Source organism: Lygodium microphyllum, chromosome 21 (genome assembly GCF_053477565.2).
Source record: "Lygodium microphyllum isolate KBCC chromosome 21, Lygodium_microphyllum_v1.1.10, whole genome shotgun sequence".
NCBI lineage: Eukaryota > Viridiplantae > Streptophyta > Polypodiopsida > Schizaeales > Lygodiaceae > Lygodium > Lygodium microphyllum.
In genome coordinates, this window is record NC_141155.1 from 24,233,513 (window position 1) to 24,248,161 (window position 14,649).

The following is a 14,649-nucleotide window of genomic DNA, read 5'->3' on the forward strand; positions in this document are numbered from 1 at the left end:
TTTTCTCGTTTCTTTTTTTCTCCCCTTGTTTTTCTCTCTCTTTTTTTGGTGAGAGACATTGGGAGAGAGCACACTAGACATCATCCTGATGCTCTTTAGTAGCTACATTTCAAGGGGTCCTAAGAGATTTGCTAAGGAATGTAGGTGACAATTTGGACTAAAAGTAAGGAAGCATTAGGAAGTTTTGAATCATCTTGCTCTTTGTCATTACTCTAAGAGATCTACGAAAGATGATCAGCCAAGACATGGGAGTGACTATGTTTGATGACCACTTCAAAATCAAACTCCTAAAACAACATAGGAGATATCTCATCATTCTTCCCTTCACATCTACATTGTTCATCAAGAAGAATAGGGCTTCACTGTCCACATAGAATTTGAAATGCGTTGAAAACAGGTAGTGTCGGAACTTCTCCAAGGCAAACACCATTGCTAGCACTCAAGCTCTGTTACAACTTTGTCACTGTGTAGTTTCGTTCTTTGTCGGTACATAATAGATAGGTTGATCTAACTTTGAGGGGCCCTTTTGGTATAAAATTGAACTTAGGCCTTCAACTAATGCATCAATATGCACATGGAATTCTTTCATCCAATCAGGAGGCTATAGGATTGGTGCCTCAATTAGGCACTGTTTCAAAGTGTTGAATGCCTCATCACAATCAGTGGTCCATGTAAACTCTGCATTTTTTCATAGGAGTTTATGCAAGGGGGTGCCTTTGTTGTAAAGTGTGTAATAAACCTTCTGTAATATCCCACATGACCAAGAAATCCCCTCAATTGTTTAAGGTTGGTTGGTGATGTTAAGGTGGCAATCTTCTCAATCTTTGTAGGATCTATTGCTATCCCTTGTGCCAAGATAATGTGACCCAAAAGAACTCCTGACAAGATGCCAAAGACGCATTTGTCAGGGTTGAGAGAAATCCCTCACTCACGACATCTGTCAAAACACTACTCTAGGTGTCCCCTATGCTCACGAATTAGGCTATAGACACAAAAGTTATCTAGGTACACCTCAATGAAGTCATGTAGATGGTTTTGGAATGTGGCCATAATCACTCATTGGAAGGTAGAGCCCAAATGGCATCACTCTATAAGCATAGATTCCCCACTTTGTTGCGTGAATGTCATTTTGGATTGAGCGATATGGATTTGATTGTATCTACTGAATCCATCCAAGAGGAATAGAGCTCATGGCCTGTCACTGTGTCCAATAGTTGGTCTGTGAAAGGGATAGGGAAATGATCCTTCTTGGGATTGGAGTTCAGCTTCTGAAAGTCCACACATATTCACAGATTTCCATTCTTATTGGGTACTACCACAATGGGAGAAACCCATTTACTATTGGCCACTGGATAGATTAACTTAGCTTCAAGGAGCTTCAATAATTCAGCTTTCACTAGGACAGAATAATCTGGATCATATGTCTCTATCTTTGCCTCACAGATTTGGCATCAGGCTCTAGGTCGATGTGATGTTGACATAATGTGGGATCAATCCCCTTCAAATCTTTGTACAACCATGCAAACATGTCCAAGTTCTCCTTCAGTAGGTCACGTAGGATCAGTAGTTCTTCTTCTAGAAGATTTATATCCACCTTCAGGTGACTTTCTGTAACCTTAGCATCCATGAAAGTTAATTGCTTTTCTTCTTCCACTTTGCAGATGAATGTCCCACAAACTACTTCTAGGTAGAGATCCGACTCCTTCAAGGGAATAGTCTCCTCTTTTGATGATTCATTGGAACCAACTTCCTCCTTTAGTGGAGGCTTAGCTTGCTCTTTGGAAAGTTGAAAGGGTATCATTGTGGTTTCGGGTTTGGTTTGGGGATGAGTTACTTCTTGGCTTGAGGACTCGTCTTCTCGAGACGCATCCAAAAACATCACATAACAAGAACCTTCTGAGTTCTATTTGAGTCGTCAAACTAGTGATTGTTGGCACGATGCATTGTCATCATTTTCTCATGAAAGGGGTGGATTAGGGTAGCAAGAACCACTACTGAAGGAAGGCCTATTCTTCTTAATCCATTTCTTATAGAGGTTTTGCATATAACATGACTCATTAATCAGTCCAAAGGGTACCATAGTCATTCTGTTGAACAACAAGGGATCTTCGGCTTTTGAGGCTTCTAAAACTTTGTCCTCATCTCTATCTTCTGTGAGGAGAGGATATACTCTTCTAGCTTGCTTTTATAGTTTTCTTCTGTATTGTTATTTTTATCCTTTTCAGACTCGGTTTCTGCCTCTGTGGGGGATCTATAAGAGAAGAACAGGCTCTTTGTTATGTCCTCTGCTTCTGTCTCTGCCTCTATCTCTATCTCTGCCTCTGTCTCTGGCTTTGGCTCTGCTTCTGTCTCTACTTCTGTCTCTGTCTCTACCACGGTCATGTAACAAGGAGAACAATGCATCCATACTTCTATCTCACTGTCAGAGGTGATTTTAGAAGTTAATTTGGGTTTAGGTAGGAGGTATTTACCCATTGAAAAAGACTTTTCTTCTTTCGGCAGTTGGCTTATAGTGCCCACTATCAGGGACTGTGCCTCTGTTTTCTTTGGAAAGATTTGTTTGATAGCTTCTTCATCTCTTGATGTACAATTTGTTACTTTGTTGGAGGAGCCTGCTAAGACTTTGATGGACGTGGATCCATTGCATTTTTGTGATGCATACAACTTCAACACCACTTTATTGGATCCTCTACCTAGGGTTAGGGTTCCTTTGAACCAATCCGTCCTTGCTCTTGCTTCAAAAAGCCAAGGTCTTTCTAGTAGTAGAGAGTACAAGGTCCTGTAGGAATTTGGTTTGACCACCAGATATATCAACCAATAATCCCTTCCTACGAGGGTTGTCTTTATGTATGGGAGAATACCCAAAGACTTGATTTTGCTTTGGTTTGCCAGTCAGATAAGCCATTGCATAGGCTGCATTCCTTGCAAGCCTAGATCCTTCATGGTCACATCTATCATTATGTTCACTGATGAGCCTCCATAAATCAATGTGTTTGCTATAAAGCATCCTTCAATCCATACGCTAATCTCTAGGGTTCCAGGATCCAGGAAGGCATTAGCCACATCCAGTTCTTTTATAAGTTCTAGGGCTTTATTGGACTTAGTTGTTGTTGAGGGAGTAATCTTTAGGCCTCTTCTTCTCATCAGTATGCTTTTGAATTTCTTTTGATAGATAGGAGAAAACATCAGCAACTGTTAGAATGTTAGGCTAGGTTTAAAGATGTCTAGGTCTTTGTCCAAGTCATATTCTTTGATAGGATTCACAAGCTTCTTCAATCGGCTAGGGAATGGGGCCACACCCACTTTTATCTTCGATTTTTCTTCTAGGATTGGCAACATCTTCACTTCTTCTCCCTGAGGAGGTACTTTGGCATCATCTATCTCTTGGACCTTTGGTCCTGTCTTTGCAATTGTCTCTGTAGCTCTCTCTAGCTCTATACTACTCTGTACTACATTGTTTGTGATGCACTATTTTGTTTCAGGTTGAACTTCACTGTCCTTGCAGAGGGAACATTCTCTTTTGGAATTACGGGTTCTCCTTTCTTTGCACGCATTGTTGCAGTAACTTCCAATTCCACCAAATTGGAAGCAGGTTCTTGAGTCTTGGAGGAGATAGCTTTCATAGGAGCTGGACTTGGAAAATCTTTTGCAGTGTGGCCTTCTCCTTTGCATCGACTGCATAAGGGCTTATAGTCCATGAACCTTCTAGGGTTTGGACAGTTTGGTGAGATATGTCCCTTTTCTCTACATCTGTAACACTCCATCTCTGATCTCTAGCCACTGTCAGACTATCGTCCTTTGTAACTCTGATAGGAAAACCTCATTGGACCGAAGGTAGGATCAAAATCCCTAGGCTTTGGTTCAGTATCCTAGGTGGTCATCTTGGATTCCAACAAGTTAAATCTTGCTTCTTCATCTTTCTTTCTTCTATCATGCATCTCCTTTTCAGAGAGCAGATATCCTTTGTATGGTTCTTCCTCAAACAATATGAACAGAAGGCTCCAGGAATGATTGGTTTTTGGATATACTCAATGGCTAAATGTTCTACTTGATGGCACTTTTCACACCATGTATTAGAATGCATCACATCTCTCCCACCTCCTGTAGGAGTGTATGTATATGTTGGTGGTATTCACCTTGAGTGTCTGTAGCTATTGTGTAATCACATCCATAAGCTCCGCCATCTTGATGCTTGCGGATTGAATTGGATAGGTAGTCCTTCAAATTTTCACCTCCTAGAGTACTTGTAGTATGATTTTGGGAAGCTTTTGTGATCATTGCATACACTGGTTGGGTTGATCTAGAGGGTCCTCTATTCTGCTTCTGATTCAAAGCTCCTATTGAGACCCCCTGGGTTGTTGATTCCAGTTGGTAGAATTCCACTTTTGTTGAGTCACCATTGGGGAAACTGTCCGAGGCCACTGCTGTTGTGGTTAAACCATCATTTGAGGCACTGTCATATGTGGCTGCTGTGGATTCGGTGCACTGTACTATGACACTGTTTGCATCTAAGGGTAGGGGTAGGGAACTGTCCCTAGGATTTCATTCAGTGGATATGCCATTCCTTGCATGGGAGGATGTAAGACTCCTCTTCCTAAGGTCATCGACAACCTTGCTTCAACTTCGTCATACAGTCTTGCACCTTCCACTGCAACTTGTAGATTGGTTGGTCTTCTCAATTTCACAAACTTGCAAACTTCTGGTCATAGGCCTCTAAGGAAAACTCCCTTTTGGATGCCTTCACCCAAATGATGGTTGGGTCCATCTTTTCAATATGGATTTCCATTCGCAAGACATAAGCTTCTACTCATTTATAGAGGATTGACTTAGGTTCAATGACTTAGGTTCATAAACTCCTCTCACATCCACTATTCAAAACCTTCACGCTTGAATTTAATGAGGAAGGCGTCCCATGTGCCAATAGTTTCTGCTGCTTGTCTCTCATACCATTGAAATACCACACATTTGAAAGTGGCGGGGAATATTACCAATCAATGCTTAGGGGTTCTGGCATTGTTAGCCACACATGTTACCATAAACTCTGCTACATGAAGATCAGGGTCTTCATTGTACTCTTCCTTAAAGATGGGCAATAGAACTACATTCGCTGACCTTTCATCAATATTTCCAAGAGACAAATCTAACTAGGAAGGGGACCTTGAGTCGCCATGGGGACTTTTGTAAAGAGTACTGCTAGGGTGTCAAATGAGGCTTCTACTGTGCTAGCTTATTTTTGGCTTTGACTTTTTCCTTCTCTTTTCTCATGTACCTTTAGACTCGTTCTAGTGCTTGCCTCTTGATTGCATCATTCATCACGGAGTTAGCTCTACCCAGTTGGTATGTACTCAAAAAAACAGAATCAGAGGGGCCTTTAGTCTTTGGAGGACTCTCTTGCCAACATTTCTTCTACTTCATGCTTTTCAATGTCTCTAAATTCAACTTTTGGACCACTACAGAGGGGAAGGTATTCTATTCTGAAAGTATCAAAACTCATTCTTTTGAGGATTGTTGTGGTGCCATCATCATAGTAATGCCAACTTTTGATGGTTTCAATAGTGTAAGTTGTGAAGAAGACTCTATCCACCAACTTCTAGTGGGTTGCTAATAAGACAAACAGGAGATTGCCAGTGTATAATGCGTCCCACGTGTCCTACTATTGAGCATCCACAAATAAATTCCAACTCTATTCTTTCTTGTTTTTGTGAACTTCCACTGACCACCACGACTCTTGAAGATTCTTCACAATCTCCCACTTGATGATGTTTGGAAACTTCTCAATGAATGTCGAATATCCCATGGATGATCATTCTCTTTGTTTCTGCACTTCAGTTTGTTAATATTGACTATTAATATAGTCTATGTGCATGGTCTTAAAATTATATGGCCCATAGGGCCAAGCTAAACCTCAAGGGGATTTTGAAGAGATAGTTATAACAATCTTGCTCTTAGGGCTAGGCTTGAGCGCATGAACAAGTTCTACTACAATAATATTTCTAAGAGAGAGTTGAAACTAATCTGCCCATAGAGTCATAAATTTCCTATAGAGCTAGGCTTGAGTACATTGCCAAGATCTAACTCTAGAAAGATATTGAGGAGGGAGTTGAAAATATCTTATTCATAGGGCTAGGCTTGAGGAGATTACAAAGAGAGAGTGAAAACCATATTTTCCTCAAGGCCATGGTTGAGTGAAACTATCTTAAAGGTAGGGCTAGCTTGAGGAGATCCCAAAGAGAGAGTTAAAACCATCTTGCCCCCTCAAGGCCAAGCTTGAGCATATGGCCAAGATATATCACAAGGGGATGTCAAAGAGAGAGTTGTACTGTAATATTTCCACGCAATAAAAGTTAGTTGGTTAGTTCGAAAGTTAGTTAGTCAATGTGGGAGCTTTCACTCAACCGCCAAGACCCACGGACCGCTTATTGTTTCAAGAGTTCCAAGCCGAACACTAATGGCTACCTCTCACATAACCGACGCGCCATCCATATCTACTGGTGTAGTGAGCTTACCTCCGTGCCGTTCGAGTTACCTCCTCTCCCGCGCACTCCAGTAGCTCCACGATCCAAGTGCAAGCTTCAAGCAAGCTCGATCCTCCCACTCCAAGCTCCAAGCACCATTGCCTCGAGCAAGACAAGAGAAGAGACGAGAAGAGAAGAAGAGAGGAGAAGATGGAGAGCTTCTCCACCCCACGGTCCCTCACCCTCACACACTCACTCCCTCACACTCTCACACTCCCTCTCTCAAGCACAAGCTCAAGCAAGCAAGAACAAGAAGAAGAAGAAGAAGAGGAGAGCTACTTTTGGCCACACACAAGAATGAGCTTCTCATTCACTTTTCAACTTTATATACAAAACCCTAAATTCATTTTGGGCGGTCATCCCCTTTTCCTCTTTTTTACATGGCCGGCCGTAGCCTAGGCCCTTTTTCCCATTGTCCTTCTATCTTCCTAGATTCCTTTTCACCGCCCATCTACATTTACAAATTGCACGGGTGAGAGCTCGGTGCTCTTTTACAAGATTTCAGGGTGTGCCTTTTTATTTTAAAATGCACGTTTTCCCTTTTGCATTTGCCTTGGACTTTTAAGGTTTCCCTTGCGCTTTTGGCCTTTTCTCCTATTCTTTCTTCAGTCGGGCTACCTTTTTTCCGCCTTTGCCCTGCATCTTTTTTATTTCCTTTTGCTTTCTTCGTGTTGGGGTTAACAGTCAATTAATAAGTTAGTAAGATTACTAACTAAAGACTAACTAAGGTAAAAACTGACTAGCATTAATAGCTAATAATTTTAATTCAATTAAAAATATATTTAAAAAATTTGAGAGTCATAAATTTGACATTTTTCTCGGATTGATAAGGACCATAGCTACCCTTCACAAAAAGTACAATTGTGAACGGGACTTATGAGCCATATTAATCACTAGTATTAATGTGTATAGTTTGAATGGTCCAAAAATATTAGATTCTTGGGGGGAAAAAAACTATTAAATTTTAGATATTATCCTAAAAAGATAGAACTAAAAGTCATTTAAAAGAAAATACAAGTGATGTTTTAGTTAGTTTTGGAGATTTTATAAAAATAGAAATAAAGAAAAGTGACTGGCAAAATCACGCGCGCCGCGATCGCAGTCTACAGGCAGTAGACAATACTTCGAACAGAGAAAAGAAGGAGTGAACTACGAGCTTCCTAATCAAGTGTCTTGGGGTTTTACCCCCCTTTTGGAGCCAATGAAACCATCAGATTTATGATCTGAGCATTAGATCACTGAGTCTTCTAAGAGCCCCTCCACTCTTGTTCTCAGACTTATCCCCTCCTCTCTAATTCATTATAAATATGAGGCATGGGGGAGGCACAAGGGAGCATAAGGAGACCCCAAAAGGCTGCAAGAGAGAGGGAGAGAGAGAGTATACCCCTCCAAGAGAGAGAGAGAGAGAGAGAGAGAGAGAGAGAGAGAGAGAGAGAAAGAAGAGTTACCCCGAGAGGCTGCACAATTTCCCTCTATCTCATTCCTTGATTTAACCATCTTCTCTTCGCTCTCCCATCTCGAATCTATTCCACCTTCTTAATCTCTTAAGTCTACTTGTGGACAATTTTCTCCAAGTGAAGAATGTCACGTGCAGATGACAATCCTATAACTAGCAACAAGAGAGCTTCGGGCGAAGGCATCACTGTCAATTGCGGTACCGGTCGTAAGTAATGTATTTTCAAATCGATAGATGCTTGTTTTAATGCTCACAAGAGATACATTAGGCTCTGTACCTTGTGGTGCAGAATAGGTCATTAAAAAGGATAAGTCGCATCTCAAATATTCAAAGATGAAGTTTGTGAAAAGCTTGTATCAAAGGGAGTTAAATTGCACCTAATTGCTATGTGATGAATCCATGCATAGCATAAGCAACATATGGGACACTAAAGTATTGAGCATCGATGAATCTTTACCGAGGATAATATTGTTTAAAGTTTGCAAATGCATATACACGGTACATACATGGGAGAGATTATGTAAACTTTACATCGATGACATGCGACTCCTTGACTCCTTGCCTTAGGAGAAAGGAAGATAAAGCCAAGAAAAAAATGTTGCATAGTAGGAAAATGCTAAAAGATAATTGTCACTTAGAGAAGAGGCATAAATGCTCTTGCTAGATTGATTAATTTGCATTGGAATGATAGGACTTACGTCATGTATAGTATTGGAAACTTTAGCATATGCCTTAGGCTAAAGGAGGGAATATTAAGTAAATTCTACTCTTTGGCCTCAAGGGGGAGAGTGAATATGCGATGGATTTGTTGTCGCGTCTATTATTGTATTGTTTGGAAGAAATACAATTAGTTTTGTTGGTTGATTGAACAACACCCTAAATGTTTTTCTTTCAATCAAGGGATTGTTGCATTGTGATTTGGATAAATATTCCAAGGCTTGTGTTGATGGCAAATCCATGGCAAGGGTCTGTAATGACAAGTTGCCATGGGAATAAATGAATGTTTTTCTAGAATATGATATTAGGGCTGATTGCTATGATTGTGCTTGAATTTTAATTGGATTAATTAAGGAAGGATATTTTGCACACGTGGATCATCTCCAAGATCACATCGCGGATTATCCTGAGAGGGCACTGCTCGATTCACAAGCCGATGGTCGAGTGGTGAAAAGGCCAACCACGGAAATGGCATCTCACTCCTAGACCGCTTGTGGGTTAGGTGGAGCTCTGGACATCCCTTGCCTGTCCAGAATGGAGTTGGAGATCCCCGTGAGCCCAACATCTGGGACATTGGAAGATCCTATTCTAGATAAAGGATGGAAATTTCGGTGCCATGAGATTTGGACCGGGTACTTCTGTTGGATAGAAGGGATACATAATTCTCCTGTATGGGTAGGAGACAAAGATTACCTTAAAGATAAGTTAAGGAACTTGTTTGATAAAAGGACTGCTTGTTTTGTTTTTGTGTATGTGTTGTAAATTACGTGAACGAACTCTGTGCCCCTAAAGGCTTAATTAATGAAGCTAATTTTGAATGTCGCACATAAATGTGGTAGGATCTAATTAGACAACTAAAGCTATCGAGGAAAGTGCAATGGACGTGACTTGGGTCCGTCCTACGAAAGGGTGGTCCCGGTTAGCTGGGAACTTTTCTCAAAAGACGTAATAACGAAACTGTGAAGAACTAGAATCAGTAGAGTTAGAATCCCAATTTATGTTGTTTTAGGGGAGCAGAATTGGACTATGCCTTATGGGCAGAGAGGTTGAGCTTCGCATCCCTCTCGTTTCCCATTCTCCATGAACCAAGTGCAGCACAAATCCGCTTCGACTCTATTGTTCCTACTTAAAGTGGGTCATCTAGAGCTCGACGCTAGCTACTTCCTAAAGACTTGGCTAATAGGAAAGAAACCCTGACTACAGGTCGGTCCTAAGTGGGAACAGCCAAATACTTCCGCTTTGGGGCAGACTCAGGAAGACGTAGATCGCAAACCCTGTGACATTCCTTGCGAGTGCCAGGTGGCGCTTTCTACATTCCCCTCCCGATGGGCTGCTAAGACGTGTCCCACAGTGGGCAAGCGGACATGTTACATGTACTATGTTGTCCTCAAGGCTAGACTTAAACACATAGCCAAGCTTTACCTCAAGGAGATATCCAAAAGAGAGTTGAAACTATCTTGCCCCTAGGCCTAGCTTGAGTGCATGGCTAAGCTCTACCTCAAGAAGAACTCCAAGATGGTTGAAACTATTTTGCCCTTAGGGCTAGGCTTGAGTACATGTCTAAGCTCCACCTCAAGAGGATCTAGAATAAAGAGTTAAAATTACCTTGCCCCTAGGGCTTGGCTTGAGCACATGGCCAAGCTCTACCTCAAGGAGATCTCCAACAAAGAGTCAAAAGTATCTTGTCTACTAGCTAGACTTTAGTGCATGGTCAAGCTCTACCCTCAAACATATTTTTAAGAAAGAGTTGAAACTAGCTTGCCCACAGGGCTAAGCATGAACTCAAGTGGATCTCCAAGAGATAGTTGAAACTATCTTGCCATCATGGCTTGACTTGAGCACATGGCTAAGCTCTACCTCCAAAGAGATATTGGAGAGAGAGATTATCTTACCTTGAGGGGTAGAGTGCATGGCTAGGCTATACCCTTAAAACAGATATTGAAGAGAGAGTTGAAACCCTATCTTGCTCATACGGCTAGCAGGCTCAACCTCAAGGGGATCTCAAAGAGAGAGTTGAAACTTATATGTGCTACACTTTATGTGAGTAAGGTTGTATATTAAAAACTAAAAATTTTATTTTAAAATAGGGAGAGATTAAATGAATATTGGAATATTGAAGTCTTATGTTGTGCATAATAGAAGTATTGATATGAGTCCACTTATCAAATCCAAGATAGGATCACCAAATGTTTTCATTATTGAGAGGGACATACAACATAAGTCATGGAGGAATTATTGGGTAGCAATCTTAATATTCTTACAACACTGAGCACAACAAAGAAATTGATGCTAATAGTGGTATTGCATTTGAATGGTTTATTGTTCATGCGTTGTATCAAACCATCATTGCCTCATAAATCTATAATATATGGCCCTAACAAGTATCTAGTGCTTCAACCTAGTTGTATGGAATTATTGAATATTTTGTGAGAAAGATGCAATGTTGGAATCTAGTCAACAACACAAGAGCATAATGTCATGTCAATGGTTAGAAGTTTATGATAGAAAATAGGCCATGATTTAGGTTTTTTTTGTTTGTCATTTGGAGTAAGGAGCATTACTATAGATTTGAGAAAATGATGATGTGTAGACTAGCAAAACTAGATGTTGAAGCAAGGTCCAAACCTTTGGCAAAAATAACTATGCAATTTGGATGTGATGCTGCATGAACCATCCTTAATGATGATGATCTTTATAAGGGTTCTATGACACCAAGTGTAAATTTCATCTTTCCATCTGCTTTTGATATTAAAGAAAAAGATGATGACATGCTTATAAGGCATTTACTTCCCTACTTACTTGTGTTGAATGATGCTTCTAATGTATGAAGTGCTATCATAGATACTCAAAGGGTACAAACAATAGATGGTACAATGAAAATTTTCACACAGATGTTGTCCCTTGCAAATCTTGTAGAAAAAAAAACTATGAGTCCAATTGTAATTGATCAACACATTCTATAGATCTTCAAAAAGAAGTTCATAATATTCTTAGAATGAGACCAACACAATTGATTGGGTTAGTAAAAAGATAAAGGGAGTGAGCCTTAAGTGGAAGCACACACGAGAGAGAGAGAGAGAGAGAGAGAGAGAGAGAGAGAGAGAGAGAGAGAGAGAGAGAGAGAGAGAGAGAGAGAGAGGGAGGGAGAGAGGGAGGGAGGGAGGGAGAGAGAGAGTTGTGTGGGAACTCCAATAGTCACAAGTGTGGCTGGCCTTTTCAAATGTCTCTAAAAGAATAAAGAATGAAGTGATAGTGGTGGGCACATGCCGCGCACTTGCAATGTACAAGTGTGGGGGCACTATCAATGCAACTAATACATAGGTGGTTAGGCACAAGCGCCTTTTCCCCCACAACCTCCCACTTAAAGGTGAATGTACCCCTAGTGAGAAGAGAATGAGAAAAAACCCACAAAGTACAGATATACATAAAGTACAACAAGATGAGGAAAAATGTCATCTCATCCAATACCCATCAATGTCTTAAGGAAGGAAAAATGCTATGATAATAGATTTTTAGTGAGTAGATCTGTAGGATTTTGGTCATTGGAGAACTTGATAAGCTCAAGAACATGTCATCAATGACCTCTCAGGTAATGTGATGGCGCACGTCAATGTGCTTTGTCTTTGCATGGAAGATCAGATTCTCAACCAATTGAATAGCACTCATAGAATCTGAATGTAGTGCAGGGACCACATCAGTAATACCAATGTCGACCTAACCATAGAGCCTCCTTACATGCCTCAGTGGGGCTACAACATACTCTACCTCTGTAGTGGATAGGGCTGTGCATTTTTGCACCCTGGACATCCAAGAAACATCACCTCTAGCAAATGTAAAGATATAGTCAAAGGTGGACTTCCTACTCTCTGCATGTCCTACATAATCAGAGTTAGTATACCCCATGACTCTTGTAACTTGGCTACCTTAACATATGCACATGCATGTAGTGCCTTTAAGGTACCTCATGGAGACCTCATGATACCCTTCAAGGTATCCCAATGCAATCTGTCAGGTGTAGCCATAACTCCTACTACAAATGCTATGTCAAGACAAGTGGCTATCATGGCATACATCAAACTACCACTACGAATGCATAAGGAATCTTGGCCAGATAAACCTTTTTCTCATCAGAGTATGGACAATCGGCATGACCAACCTTTACATGAGAAGGTAAAGGACATTCAATAGGCTTATCCTGCATATGAAACTACTCAAGGACCTTTTGGATATACTCCTTCTATATAAGTAAAGGAGCCCCTTAGAGTGATCACGCATAGTGCGTATCCCAAGAATATGTGAGGCTATCCCATGTCCTTTATCTCAAAGCTCTTCTTGAGCTGACCTCTCAAGGCATCCAACTCATCATGAGTGCTCTCAGCAATGAACATATAATCCACAGAGAGTACCAAAATCATAAGATTGCCATCATGGGCCTTCTTCTGTATAAATACAGATCCATGTTACTGTGAGTATATCCCTGTGAATGTATAAAAGCATGAAACTTGTGGTATCATTCCTAGCTCAATCTGCACACTAGGTGTTCCCTGCCAAAATCTGCAAAGCCCTTAGGCTGCTCCATGTAAATCTCATCATGCAAGTCTCCATGAAGAAAAGCCATCTTGACAACCATCTAAAGATCCAAGTTAAATTGAGTAACTAGAGGCATATTGTAGTCGTCTTCACAATAGGAGAAAAGACTTCATCAAAGTCCACACCATGCTCATGCTTGAAACTTTTAGCAATCAATTTAGCCTTGTATGTTGGGGGCATCTAGGGGTACTTTTCAACTTGTACATCCACTTGTATGGCAAAGTAAACTTTTCACTAGGCAAAGGAACCATATCCCATGTATGATTTTTCTACAATGAGTCATACTCTAACTACATGGCTCTCTCCCAAGAGTGACTATCACCTCTACATATGGCCTCATCATAGGCAAGAGGCTTGCAACCATATGTCACCATAACATAATCCATAGAGGGTGGCTGTGGGGCATGTACATCTTGTGAAACATTAGGGGCCTGGGCCATTGAGGCATTAGCTTTTGTTGCCATTGCTGCAAGTTGTCTAGCTGGCTATACAGTAATAGGAGGTTCCTCCTAAAAGATCACCATGCATACCTCAACAAGTTGCTCAGGTTGCTTATGCATTGTCTCCTCATGAAAACAACATCATGGCTGTAGATGACCTTTCGAGCTGGTAGATCCCATAGGAAATATCCCATCTCACTTGCTTCCCCATAATCAAGAAAGATGCATTTCACAGACTTAGGATTCAGCTTATTGCACTTGTCCTTGGAAACATGGCAGAAAGCCTCACAACCAAAGACATGCAAATGAAAATAGGATGGAGGTTTTCTAGACCATATCTCCTTGTTGGCGACTTGATAGTCAATAGTAGTGCATGGGGATTGAGTAATCAAGTGGAGGGCAATGGTGAATGCCTTAGCCCAAAAGTGTTTTAGTAAGCCTGCATGGCTAATCATGTTGCAAACTCGTTCCTGAATCGTCCTATTCATGCACTCAGCCACACCATTCTAGGGTGGGGCATAGGGGGTGGTCAACTAATGCTTAATATCCCTCTTGTCACAAAACTACTCAAAGGCTTTAGAGACATATTCATCCCCATTGGCAAATCATATGTATTTCAACCTACACCTAGACTGGTTCTCAACCAAAGCAAGCCAACATTGATATGGAGCCAAGATTATCAATTTTTATTTTATGGGATATGTCCAGATCTTATGTGTGTGATCATCAATGAAAGTAATGAAATACTTTGCACCACCTAATGACTTGCAATGCATAGGTCCATAGATATCAAAATGAACAGGAGGCATAGGCTCACCCATGCGCTTCATGCCAGACTTTTTATGCGTATTACATGACTACTTGCCATATAAATAATGATCATAAGAATCAAAAAACTTATAGTCAAGGAGCAAAAGATACTGCAAATGGG